General features: G+C 40.7%; 1 protein-coding gene across 6 annotated transcripts in view; it reads right to left on the bottom strand.

Annotated features, from left to right (window-relative positions):
• Positions 1–11,296, bottom strand: part of JSRP1 (junctional sarcoplasmic reticulum protein 1) — a 230,221-nt gene extending 218,925 nt beyond the window's left edge. The window contains exon 1 of one of the 6 annotated variants that reach the window (XM_063914783.1): positions 11,206–11,296. The gene's annotated coding sequence lies outside the window, so the exon portion shown is untranslated. Of the gene's footprint in view, positions 1–598; positions 654–11,106; positions 11,168–11,205 lie in introns of those variants that run through there. The other 5 variants (XM_063914786.1, XM_063914781.1, XM_063914784.1 and 2 more) reach the window with 5 other exon arrangements.
• Between the last annotated feature and the right edge of the window lie 1,622 nt (positions 11,297–12,918).

Here is a 12,918-nt window from a genome sequence, read left to right as displayed (position 1 = left end):
ATCAGGCGACCTCTAGCATCAGGCACCTCCCGCCCTGCTCCTTCTGCCTGTCAGTTCTCATGGATGGCCGGTGCATGCTTTTGAGAGCAAGCATGTCTACAACGGCACAGGAGCAGTGACAGCACCCGCTGGTAACTGGCCCTGCATCTTAGGCAGTACAGCCCCAAAGGATTTACCCCATTCTCTGCCTGGCCAGTCTTACTGGTGACTCTCCTGCTGTGGGCCTTTTTTTACTGGGGGCCTGGAGCTGCAGCTCCACCCGAACCATTTTTAATCCGGCCCTGGCTGGAAGGGGGGCGGGAGACAAGCGCTGGAGGGAGGGTGAGTAACATGTGGCTGGCAATCGCTGGAAGGGGGGCGGGTAACATGCGGGAGGGGCACAGCTAATATGCAGAATGCAATGAGGGCGTCTGAATTAACGAGGGTGCAGTCGTAGTACAGGGCAGGAAATTACCGGGTTCCATCGCGTGCGACGGTGCGGGGGAGGGAGGGTTGAATTTCAGACAGAGGAGCAGTCAGCACGCAGACACTGACAGTGCTACTACTGATTTAACATAACAATGTCTGCCCTGCTCATCACCTGATGGGTTACACTTACCAATGTAACACAGACATCAGTGCCGTGGTGGTTGATAACAGCAGCATCCCTGCTCCATAGTCTCTTAAGGAAGAGAATGAAGGAAGGGAAGCAATCTTTCATCGGCAGCATGCGGCTCCGCCCTCCAGTGGCCGGCGCTCATAGGCAGCTGCCTAAAGCTGCCTAATGGTGGCGCTGGCCCTGCAGACTGTACATGTGCTGGACTATGCATAAGAACACGGATGAAGATTAAAAGTGCGGACTGATTGATATGTCCCCGTTCCCCAACTCCGCTGCTTGGGCGTCACTCTTGACTCCTCCCTCTCCTGTGCACCCCACATCCAAGCTCTGGCACAATCCTGTCGGTTCCATCTATGCAACATTGCTCGTATCAGGCCATTTCTCTCCCAGAGTGCAACTAAACGGGTGTGGTTCGTTTTATCGACAGTGTCTAGGTCGACAATGTTTAGGTCGACCACTATAGGTCGACAGTCACTAGGTCGACATGGATGGAAGGTCGACAGGGTTTCTAGGTCGACATGTGCTAGGTCGACAGGTCTAAAGGTCGACATGAGGATTTTTTTTTTGGGTGTCGTTTTCTTCGTAGAGTGACCGGGATCCCAAATTAGTGCACCGCTTTGCTCGCCATGCTTCGGGCATGGTGCCTTCGCTCCGCTACCGCTTCGCTCGGCACACTTTACCGTTCCAATCGTAGTCCACGTGGATCGTTAAGTATGAAAAAATCAAAAAAAAAGTTAAAAACTCATGTCGACCTTTAGACCTGTCGACCTAGCACATGTCGACCTAGAAACCCTGTCGACCTAGTGACTGTCGACCTATAGTGGTCGACCTAGACACTGTCGATCTTCAGACCGGATCCCCAACTAAACTTATCATCCACTCACTGGTCATCTCACGACTCGACTACTGCAAAGTTCTCCTCACTGGCCTCGCTTGCTCCCATCTTGCTCCCCTCCAATCTGTCCTGAACTCTGCAGCTAGGCTTATCTTCCTCTCCCGCCGCACCAAATCTGACACTCCCCTGCGACAAAATCTACACTGGCTCCCATTCCCCTACAGAATCCTCATCAAACTCCTCACCCTCACATACAAGGCCATCTCTAATCCCACTGCTCCCTACATCTCCAACCTCCTCTCCCTTCATACTCCCTCCCGCCCCCTACGCTCGACCAATGAACGTCGCCTCTCCACCGCCCTGGTCACTACTTCCCATGCTTGAGTTCAAGACTATGCCCGTGCTGCACCCCTTCAGTGGAACGCACTCCCCTGCTCCATTAGACTCTCCCCTACCTTGCAAAGCTTCAAACGGGCACTAAAAACCCACCTATTCATCAAAGCATACCCTCCCGATGCATAACCTAGTCCTGAGGCCGCTCCTCCATCCCCCTGCCTCATGCCTTGAACATCTCTGCTTTGCTTACATACTGCCATCAGGCTACCTCCCGCTTGCTTGCACCTCATGTCATCTGTCTATCGACCCTTCCCACTAGATTGTTAGCTCTTCAGAGCAGGGCCCTCTTTCCTCTTGTTATCTAAGCCATCTTCTCGACACATTTCACTCGCAGCTCTCTCCTACTCAGCGACCATTTTTACCCGCTTTTTCTCCTGCTGGTAAAGGCTCATCTCCATCTATGGCCACCAGCCCCTTTTAGTACGATGATCACTCCCTCACTACTTACATCTTAGCTGTACTATGTCTTGAAAATTGTGGTGCTCTTTGTTACCTGTACTCTATTTCTGTTATTTATTTACTGTAATACTAAGTTTTGTCTCCCTGTAATGTCCTTTGTACGGCGCTGCGAAACACTTGTGGCGCCTTATAAATAAAATGTAATAATAATAATAATAATAATAATAATAATGTTCGTTGACCAACCACTCTTTCTGTCAAATGGGCATTTCTGGGTGGCAACCATGCGAACACATGGAACTATTCTGCCTCACAGGAGTGTCATGGGAACTTTGTTGCTCATTTGGAACTTTAGAAACAGAGATGGGATGCCTGTTTCAGACGGTTCTTTTGTACTCAAGTCCATATACTAATGACGGCTGCTAAAGGAAAATGAATGAGCAGGATACTGTAAAGCAGCCACAGATGCATCTGACTTGGAATCACTTGACATCTTCTGTTGATTCCAAGTGTGGCATTTGCATTTGGAAGCTGTTGCTGTGAACCCACAATATGCGGTCAGAGGAGCTCTCAATGCATATGAAACAGGCCATCCATAAGTTGCAAACAAAAAATAATACTGTTCACCACCTTCCTATGTTACAGACCACTCGCAGTGAAACAATCAGCTCTGGACATTTTGACACCAGCACAAGACCAAACCCACACAACAGTGGTGGGACGCCACCCTCTGAGTGGACATTATTCAGAATATTCTAATTTAACACTGTTAGAACAACTTTTTTTGAACAGTAAAGTTTTTTGCTTTCACAAAACCATTTGTATTCCATCATACATTGTTGTAAATTAATCTGAGGCTGGCATTTTGCTTCATGGGTTTTTTTTTTGCCACCAAAGTACTTGAAATAAAAGCTTGATTTCTATGGTGCATGTACGGTTGCAAATATCTGTTAACTGTCCACATTTGGACTTGTGTCCAACTCATTAGCAAGCCCTTGGGGTACACTTACTAAAAGGTCGATTTTGATCGATTTCAATGGGCGGCCACTGCGTCTTGGTAGCCTGGCAACGACCGGGACGAGCGTTTTTCAAGGCCCGCCCGGCGGGCTGTAACACTATGTGTTGAGCTTCCAGGGTTAAAATACACATTTACTAACTTATTTAAAAATAAATATAAAAAAAAATCATCTGTTAGTAAATGTGTGTTTTAACCCTGGAAGCTGAACATCGATTAAGATCAATTTTAATCATTCTAACATCAATCAGAATCAACCTTTAGTAAATATCCTTCTTAGTGTGCAGCTTTGTGTGCCAAGCACACAATTTCCAGGGTATTAAACAGCTCCAGGTACATAATATATTACAATTGGGAGGGAAAAAAGACAAGAAGAAGTCTGTACTATTGACGCACTTGAGACAGAAAATGATTATGTAATAAAAAATAACCTTTATTAAATATTCATTAAAATTGAGATGTATTTATATATTTATCCCAAACTCGCAGTGAAACATAAGGTTTAAAATCACAAAACAAACATATAGGTGATGAGAAAAAATAAAGAAATGTGAATGAAAGATTAAGAAGCGTGTTCACGTGTAATTCTTTACTAGACCACCTCAACCGATTTATCCTGTGTATGGTCAAGTTACTAATGTAATAATTTTATACTATAATATTCTTAGTGAAACTTGTTATTTATACACTATTCACCCGGCGAGGGTAGATTCTTAAATAATCATTCCCAGTAATAGGGCTGTGGGGGTAGATAGGTATAATAAATTTAACCCACCTCCAGTTACAGGGTTGATCAGTCGTTAGGGATCACTATATCTCTATGTCCCTTTAAACCATATTCCCGATTAAGATTCTTTGGGCGGAATGTTTCAATGTATGTAGTATAGAAAATAATAGATAGATCTCCAAAGAATGGGGGTATTTATATTAATTATTATCCCCAAAGGAGAAAATTGCTCCCATTTAACTATAGGTTCCACTTATTTGGTGGAGTATTAGTAAGTGAGATAACTTTAAGGAGTATAGATATTCTAGTTGTCATATATAACCTTCTTCCTTTACAATCACATTCAGACCCTTTTCAGTCTGATTTCTATGTAGTCCCTATTGCTTCCCTTGGAGATATAGCAATCTCAGATCTATTGGAGAGCAACAAGTGGTTAATATGACAGCTTCATTTATATAATTTTGTGTCTACTAATGTCAGGTAGAGTTGCTTAGAGGAATGTAGCAATTCCAATTATCTTATATAGCACTCTTCCTTTATGATGACAATCAGAAATCATACAATTTGATTTTAATATGTATAGTCCTGCTTTCTTAAGAGGTATAGCAGTCTCTAATACATTAGAAAGCAGACAATGTAATACGTCTCCTTAATGGAATATAACAATTCCAGTTATCTCATATATTACTCTTCCTTTGTAATGACAGTCAGGACTTATGTAGTTTAATTTCAATGTAGATAGTGCTGCTTTCTTAGGAGGTATAGCAATCTCCAATATAATGGAAAGCAGACAATATGATGCTGCACTGTTAAAGGGATATTCCTTATTGTTTTGCAGTGCAATTTTTATTAATATAACTTGTAACGGTCCCGTTTGTTATATATATGGTAGTCCTATAGGTCCTGAAAATAGATATAGCCTATTATATTGTGAATTAAGGAGGCCCAGAAGGGCTTATATCTTCATGTGTACTAAGTAGATCCTACATAAATAGGAGCAAAGTAAATTATCTCTAAGTTCATAATACAAGTTATATCATCTGTAAAAAAGAATCTATCATCAATTTATCTAATAGATTTTAATATCTATGAAAAAGAGTTTATCATCAATTCATCCAATATTCGCATTGATTAATAAAAATGCTTGGATGAATTGTGTATTCGGGAATATGGCATTAAGCTACTTCAAACCATTGTATATTCACTGTTTCATAAGTAAGATTGGTTTATTGCAACACTGTGTCAGGAAAGAGGCCAGTAGGGTATATTGCTACTGTTTTAATCATTATTTATTATTAGTAAGTTATTCCAAAATGTATGCTGTTGTGTATTACTAAAGCATCCAGCTACTTGTCTCACTTAAATAGGTGTCTATTTGCAACAGTCTTATATAAAGATACTGTTGCACATACAGCTACTCATGAGACATACAGCTGCTCCTCAGTCTTGCAGTGTTACTAGACAAGAAATTTTGTTACACTGTGTTCATTTAAGTATCCTGCTGACTGGATAACTCTTAGACATTCATTTGTCTCAATTCATTTGTCTCAATTTCTTAATAGGTATATTGAGGTTGGTACAGTCATGCAGCTAATAGTGCACAGAAGTAATACAGTGTTTAATTATGGCAGCTGAGACTACTAGTAGCTATCAGTATATACTGATAGCTACTAGTAGTCTCAGCTGCCATAATTAAACACTGTATTACTTCTGTGCACTATTAGCTGCATGACTGTACCAACCTCAATATACCTATTAAGAAATTGAGACAAATGAATTGAGACAAATGAATGTCTAAGAGTTATCCAGTCAGCAGGATACTTAAATGAACACAGTGTAACAAAATTTCTTGTCTAGTAACACTGCAAGACTGAGGAGCAGCTGTATGTCTCATGAGTAGCTGTATGTGCAACAGTATCTTTATATAAGACTGTTGCAAATAGACACCTATTTAAGTGAGACAAGTAGCTGGATGCTTTAGTAATACACAACAGCATACATTTTGGAATAACTTACTAATAATAAATAATGATTAAAACAGTAGCAATATACCCTACTGGCCTCTTTCCTGACACAGTGTTGCAATAAACCAATCTTACTTATGAAACAGTGAATATACAATGGTTTGAAGTAGCTTAATGCCATATTCCCGAATACACAATTCATCCAAGCATTTTTATTAATCAATGCGAATATTGGATGAATTGATGATAAACTCTTTTTCATAGATATTAAAATCTATTAGATAAATTGATGATAGATTCTTTTTTACAGATGATATAACTTGTATTATGAACTTAGAGATAATTTACTTTGCTCCTATTTATGTAGGATCTACTTAGTACACATGAAGATATAAGCCCTTCTGGGCCTCCTTAATTCACAATATAATAGGCTATATCTATTTTCAGGACCTATAGGACTACCATATATATAACAAACGGGACCGTTACAAGTTATATTAATAAAAATTGCACTGCAAAACAATAAGGAATATCCCTTTAACAGTGCAGCATCATATTGTCTGCTTTCCATTATATTGGAGATTGCTATACCTCCTAAGAAAGCAGCACTATCTACATTGAAATTAAACTACATAAGTCCTGACTGTCATTACAAAGGAAGAGTAATATATGAGATAACTGGAATTGTTATATTCCATTAAGGAGACGTATTACATTGTCTGCTTTCTAATGTATTAGAGACTGCTATACCTCTTAAGAAAGCAGGACTATACATATTAAAATCAAATTGTATGATTTCTGATTGTCATCATAAAGGAAGAGTGCTATATAAGATAATTGGAATTGCTACATTCCTCTAAGCAACTCTACCTGACATTAGTAGACACAAAATTATATAAATGAAGCTGTCATATTAACCACTTGTTGCTCTCCAATAGATCTGAGATTGCTATATCTCCAAGGGAAGCAATAGGGACTACATAGAAATCAGACTGAAAAGGGTCTGAATGTGATTGTAAAGGAAGAAGGTTATATATGACAACTAGAATATCTATACTCCTTAAAGTTATCTCACTTACTAATACTCCACCAAATAAGTGGAACCTATAGTTAAATGGGAGCAATTTTCTCCTTTGGGGATAATAATTAATATAAATACCCCCATTCTTTGGAGATCTATCTATTATTTTCTATACTACATACATTGAAACATTCCGCCCAAAGAATCTTAATCGGGAATATGGTTTAAAGGGACATAGAGATATAGTGATCCCTAACGACTGATCAACCCTGTAACTGGAGGTGGGTTAAATTTATTATACCTATCTACCCCCACAGCCCTATTACTGGGAATGATTATTTAAGAATCTACCCTCGCCGGGTGAATAGTGTATAAATAACAAGTTTCACTAAGAATATTATAGTATAAAATTATTACATTAGTAACTTGACCATACACAGGATAAATCGGTTGAGGTGGTCTAGTAAAGAATTACACGTGAACACGCTTCTTAATCTTTCATTCACATTTCTTTATTTTTTCTCATCACCTATATGTTTGTTTTGTGATTTTAAACCTTATGTTTCACTGCGAGTTTGGGATAAATATATAAATACATCTCAATTTTAATGAATATTTAATAAAGGTTATTTTTTATTACATAATCATTTTCTGTCTCAAGTGCGTCAATAGTACAGACTTCTTCTTGTCTTTTTTCCCTCCCAATTCTAGCTTACCATTACTGTAGTTGACTGCACCCCCTCCTTTATAAAATACTCTTCAATATTAGGAAGAAAGGGGTTTATATTAAGTGGATTTATGGTGACGAAAAACATATATCCACTATATACTAGTACAATATCGAGTGTGCAGATACTATACTTGTGTGTACATAATATATTACCCAATATCTATCTATCACATACTGTGCAGAACATTCCAGCATACACCATATACATTTATACACTAGGAATACTTGCAAATGTAAACATGTAGTAGGATATTTACGAATCGTGGGGTAAAAGTCACGACATAGCTTTTACTAGCAGAAGCGTGCATATACACACTCCTGCTAGCCTTACAGTACAATAGGCGGGGGCAGCTGAACTATGGGGAGCCAGTATTGGTGGTTCAATGGGGGCAGCGAGAGTTTACTCTCGCGCTACTCTTACTTTTGCAGGGAGCAATGGCATCGCCAGTGGGAGTATGCTTAAGCCTGCTGTACAATACACTTCTTGGCGGAGCTGGCAGCCACAGTATGCACTGAGAAGGGTATGCTATGCGTCGGAGCAGCGCTGGGACATGCTGCTATACGCAGCAACAACAAAAGAGGACACATCTGTACTCACTCTAACACCACAAAAATGATGTAGCCACTAGATGATAGTGCTAACCAGTGGTGGCTCCAGAGGTCCAAAATTCAAATGAAGGAGCTGTGACAACTGCCAATGAGTCCGGTGATGTTGGTGTGGCTCTCCTATTTGAATTTTCCCTTTAGAGCCACCACTGGTGCTAACATTTACTTCCAGCTTTCTCAGTAAAACTTGACTTGTTAGTTGGGTTTGCGATACAGGTTGAGTATCCCTTATCCAAAATGCTTGGGACCAGAGGTATTTTGGATATCGGATTTTTCCGTATTTTGGAATAATTGCATACCATAATGAGATATCATGGCAATGGGACCTAAATCTAAGCACAGAATGCATTTATGTTTTATATGCACCTTATACACACAGCCTGAAGGTAATTTTAGCCAATATTTTTTATAACTTTGTGCATTAAACAAAGTGTGTCTACATTCACGCAATTCATTTATGTTTCATATACACCTTATATACACAGTCTGAAGGTCATTTAATACAATATTTGTAATAACTGTGTGTATTAAACAAAGTTTGTGTACATTGAGCCATCAGAAAACAAAAGTTTCACTATCTCACTCTCGCTCAAAAAAGTCCGTATTTCGGAATATTCCGTATTTCGGATATTTGGATATGGGATACTCAACCTGTAGTTGATTTACTGGCTATAGAGCTCTGATTCACCAATTTGTGAGAGTCAGACAAGCATGGGTAAAATCCTTCCAATGATGACCATTGGATATGTTATAAGTTTATAGAATTAATGGGTCTATGTACTAAGCCTTGTAGACAGATAAAGTGGAGAGATATAATGTACCAGCAAACCACTCCTGTCATTTTCAAACACAGCCTGTAACATGGCAGTTAGGAGCTGATTGGCTGGTAGGTTATCTCTGTCCACTATCTCTCTCCAATGTTTAATATATATGACCCTAAGAGCGATATTCAATTTTCTTCCCACCCCCTCGCACCCATTTGCGCCCAATGGCAGACATTACATTTTTTCTGCTGATGTGCAAGATAACGTAATAAGGAGTGTCGATCTGAAATGCCACAAAAAGTGACCCGTTTGGGCACCCAAATGGAATTGTTTGCGTTGCACCCACTAGTTTAGTCGGGTTTAGCTGCTTTACGCAGCTAAACCCGACTGCTAAATGCGCTATAAAATAGATCAATTGAATATCGCCTTGCGATCTCCCATCAATTTAGACAGGAGATCGGGTGCTATATAACAATTGAACACTACACCATAAGTTACACATTTATGGTGCCACAATAATCATTTACATGACTCAAGTTTCAATTACAACCAATTAAGGGTGAGAATAGGCACTACATGGCATTTTCCTGGTCATTTAGGTTATTTTTGACCCAAATGATAGCAAATTGCTGCTTCTATGACTGCCTGCATTAATGATTACAGGGGCGCTTTAAGAGAGCAGTAGGCCTGTGTGCTGCCTCCTCCGTTCTGGCCCCCTCCTCTCTGCCGGCAGCACTGGAGAGTCTGAGCACTAGAGGGCTCAGACTCTACTGCGCATGCGCAAATCACTGGGAAAATGGTACGGCGCCCATTTTCCCAAGTGATTTCTCTACTGCGCAGGACACTGTGAAAATGTCTGCTGCACCATTTTCACGGGGATAATTCCACAGCGCTGCTGATGTCAGCACGGGACTCTGGAGGGGTAAGTATTAAAATAATGGGTGCAGCGTGTGCGGTGGGGGCCCGTGTGCACCGCACACACTGCACCCATTATATATACGCCAGTGACTGCACCTCTGTCTGCGGTCATCACTAAGGGCGATATTCAACTGTTTTTGTGCCAGCAGCCACTAGATGGCACCCAACAGAGCAATACAATTGTTGCGCTGTTCAGGAGCAATGGCTGCCGGCGCCAGCATTTAGCGGTGCGAACTGACCCGTTTGAGTGCGCAAATGGTACTTTTTGCGTAGCACCCATTCGTTTGGTTGGGTTTAGCCGCTTTACGCAGCTAAACCCAACTTCTATGCGGCTGAGCACGATCAGTGCAATAAAAGAGATCAATTGAATATCACTTGAATGTCAGTTTAGACGGGAGATCCGGAGTAATATAATTGAATACCGCCTGTGACATGTATGGTTTAGCTGTTCACCCTAATGCCAAAAAACCTGATGTGAGAGAAATAGTAAAGGAGGTAAAGTTTATTGTTATTGTGCTTATTATTTTTCCATCAAAGATTCACACAACTTGACAAACTTTCTTTCAGAAATGACCATAAAGCAGATACGAGTATATACAGTCATGAAATGCTACAAAGCAATAAAACATACTAATATACAAGGTGGGTGACATTAGAATAAAGCAGTTGTGAAAGACAACGGAGCTTTCTTCCATACAGATCAACAAATCATACCCAAATTTACAATAGGAATAACTTGATAAAGTGCTTTAAAGAAAGGACTGTAGAAAGCTACAAAGTAAGTTTGTGTCTACAATGCTCCATAAAACATTAAAATAAGTAAACTTGTCAGATCACATTACAGTAAATCAAGCATCCATTTAGTGACGACAGCACAACCGATAAAAACGATTTTTTACTGAAAAAGAGGGTCATGGTTGAGGCTCCCTGTCAGTGTGCAAATATAAAAAGTAATCAAACATCAGAGGGAGGTTCCTGCATTTGCAAAATAGAGATCTGCATTAGGTGTCTCTCTCCATAGCTTGCATTAGTTCTCTGGTTTGAGCCAGTATCCTGCAGGGAGGGAGGGTGTGCCAGCTTCAGCAAGCTATGTTACTAAATATAAATCTCCTATCTGCCTGACTTTTACTTACGGCCTTGTTGAATGATTTACCGATCGTTTGAAGGGCCTCAGTTTAATTTCATTTTTGATCCTTAAGATGATAAATTGCAAGAAAGAATGAGTCTGTTACCTTTTAGTCTCAGATCCACACCACAATGTCCACGCTTGTCTGGCACGCTGCGAGTGGCTAAATATACAGAAACAGGTGCGAATCTCAGGCAGTGTAAAGTGACAACCAATCAGGGAGAAACCCAAGCCATGTGGATGCAATTTTCATGTTGCTACAGCTCTAGCCGGCTGTGGAAGAGAACAGAGGCTTTGCTATTATGATTCAATGAGGTACAGTCATACATACATACATACATACATACATAGCCGTGCTGAAGTTACAGGACCCTAATTTGAAAAGCCATTCATAATTTATTAAAATATTACTATTGAATAGTATCACTTGTCCTGAGGCCGTTCTTTTTATCAGATACAGCATTCTATAAATTGTGACTTGTGGAAAATTTATATTTAGCACACAGTACAATTATAATGCATACCTTCCAACTGTCCCGATTCCAGCGAGACAGTTCTGCTATTCAGTCACTGTCCCGACTGCGGGCCGCAGTGTCCCGCGGGCGGGGGCAGTTGGGGGAGCCTGTAATCACTGCTGCTCTGCAAAGCAGTGCAGGGAGGTGAGCCGGCAGCTGCCCAGCTGCTCTGAGAGTGCTGGGCACCTCCCCCAGAATTCCGATAACAGGAGACAGCGAGACCCCCCCCCCTCTGCCAGATGTGCAGATCCCTCTACCATACACCCCCGACCCCTTTTCAGGCACCAGGTCCCAAATTAACACATACTAAAGTTGCATACCTCCCAAAATTTAGAATCCATAAGCGGGACTCCCGCACGCCTGCCTGAAAAAGGGGCATGGCCTATATGAAAGGGGGCATGGCCTCGCAGCAGTGCCACGATCGCAAGTAACGTCCCCATTTACAGTCACTGAAGGGGGCATGACCAGCACTGTGAGAGCTGCTGGCATGCCCCCAGTCCCTCTGTCTCCAATGAATAGACAGGAGTCTTCCAACTACCCCCCCCCCCCCCCCACCTCGGGACACTGCGGCCCGCGGGTGTGACAGCGGAACAGTCCCCAAAAAAGGGACTGTCCCGCGAAAATCAGGACAGTTAGGAGTTATGAAGGTGGCAGGTATGTTATTGTAAGCTTGCCCATGTTGGGGTGTGTAGCATATCGAGTATTAGTTTATTGATATAGCTAGCTAAATGCAAAAAGTGCAAGAAAGCTCTTGAAAAGCTAGCAATCTATTTAGGAGAAGCGGCCAAAAACAGCAAACAGATTAGGACAAGTGTTACCTTAAAGAAAACTGGTGAGATAACTAGAAAGACAAATAAGAGATGAAGGACAACCATACAGAAGGACTTTATAAATGAATATTTGACAATCGATAACAGGATGTACAAAGGTAGCAAGAATCAACTGATTTGAAAGTATAAAGTTTCAGAAAACACAGGATACAATTTACTGTGATGGATTGGAAAGCCAATAATGCAACATCTTAAAAAATCAGGATAGGTTATAAAGAGGTTAAGATCATTAAGTAAATATATACTCACAGACCACTTTACACCTGTTGAATATGCAAATATCTAGTCAGCCAGTCATGTGGCAGCAATGTAATACTTAGAAAACAGTAATGCAGTACAGGCTAATATAATAAGTACCATTTCAGTTCTATGTTCCTTCATTAGCATTTACTAAAGATATTCAAAAATAGGATTGGTGATAATCTTATCAAATTTATCATATCCAAAAAATTTTAATCACATCTTTCCCCAATA

This window comes from Pseudophryne corroboree, chromosome 1 (genome assembly GCF_028390025.1).
Source record: "Pseudophryne corroboree isolate aPseCor3 chromosome 1, aPseCor3.hap2, whole genome shotgun sequence".
Lineage (NCBI taxonomy): Eukaryota > Metazoa > Chordata > Amphibia > Anura > Myobatrachidae > Pseudophryne > Pseudophryne corroboree.
The sequence above is the reverse complement of the archived record's forward strand: the minus strand, read 5'-3'. Positions and strand labels throughout refer to the sequence as shown.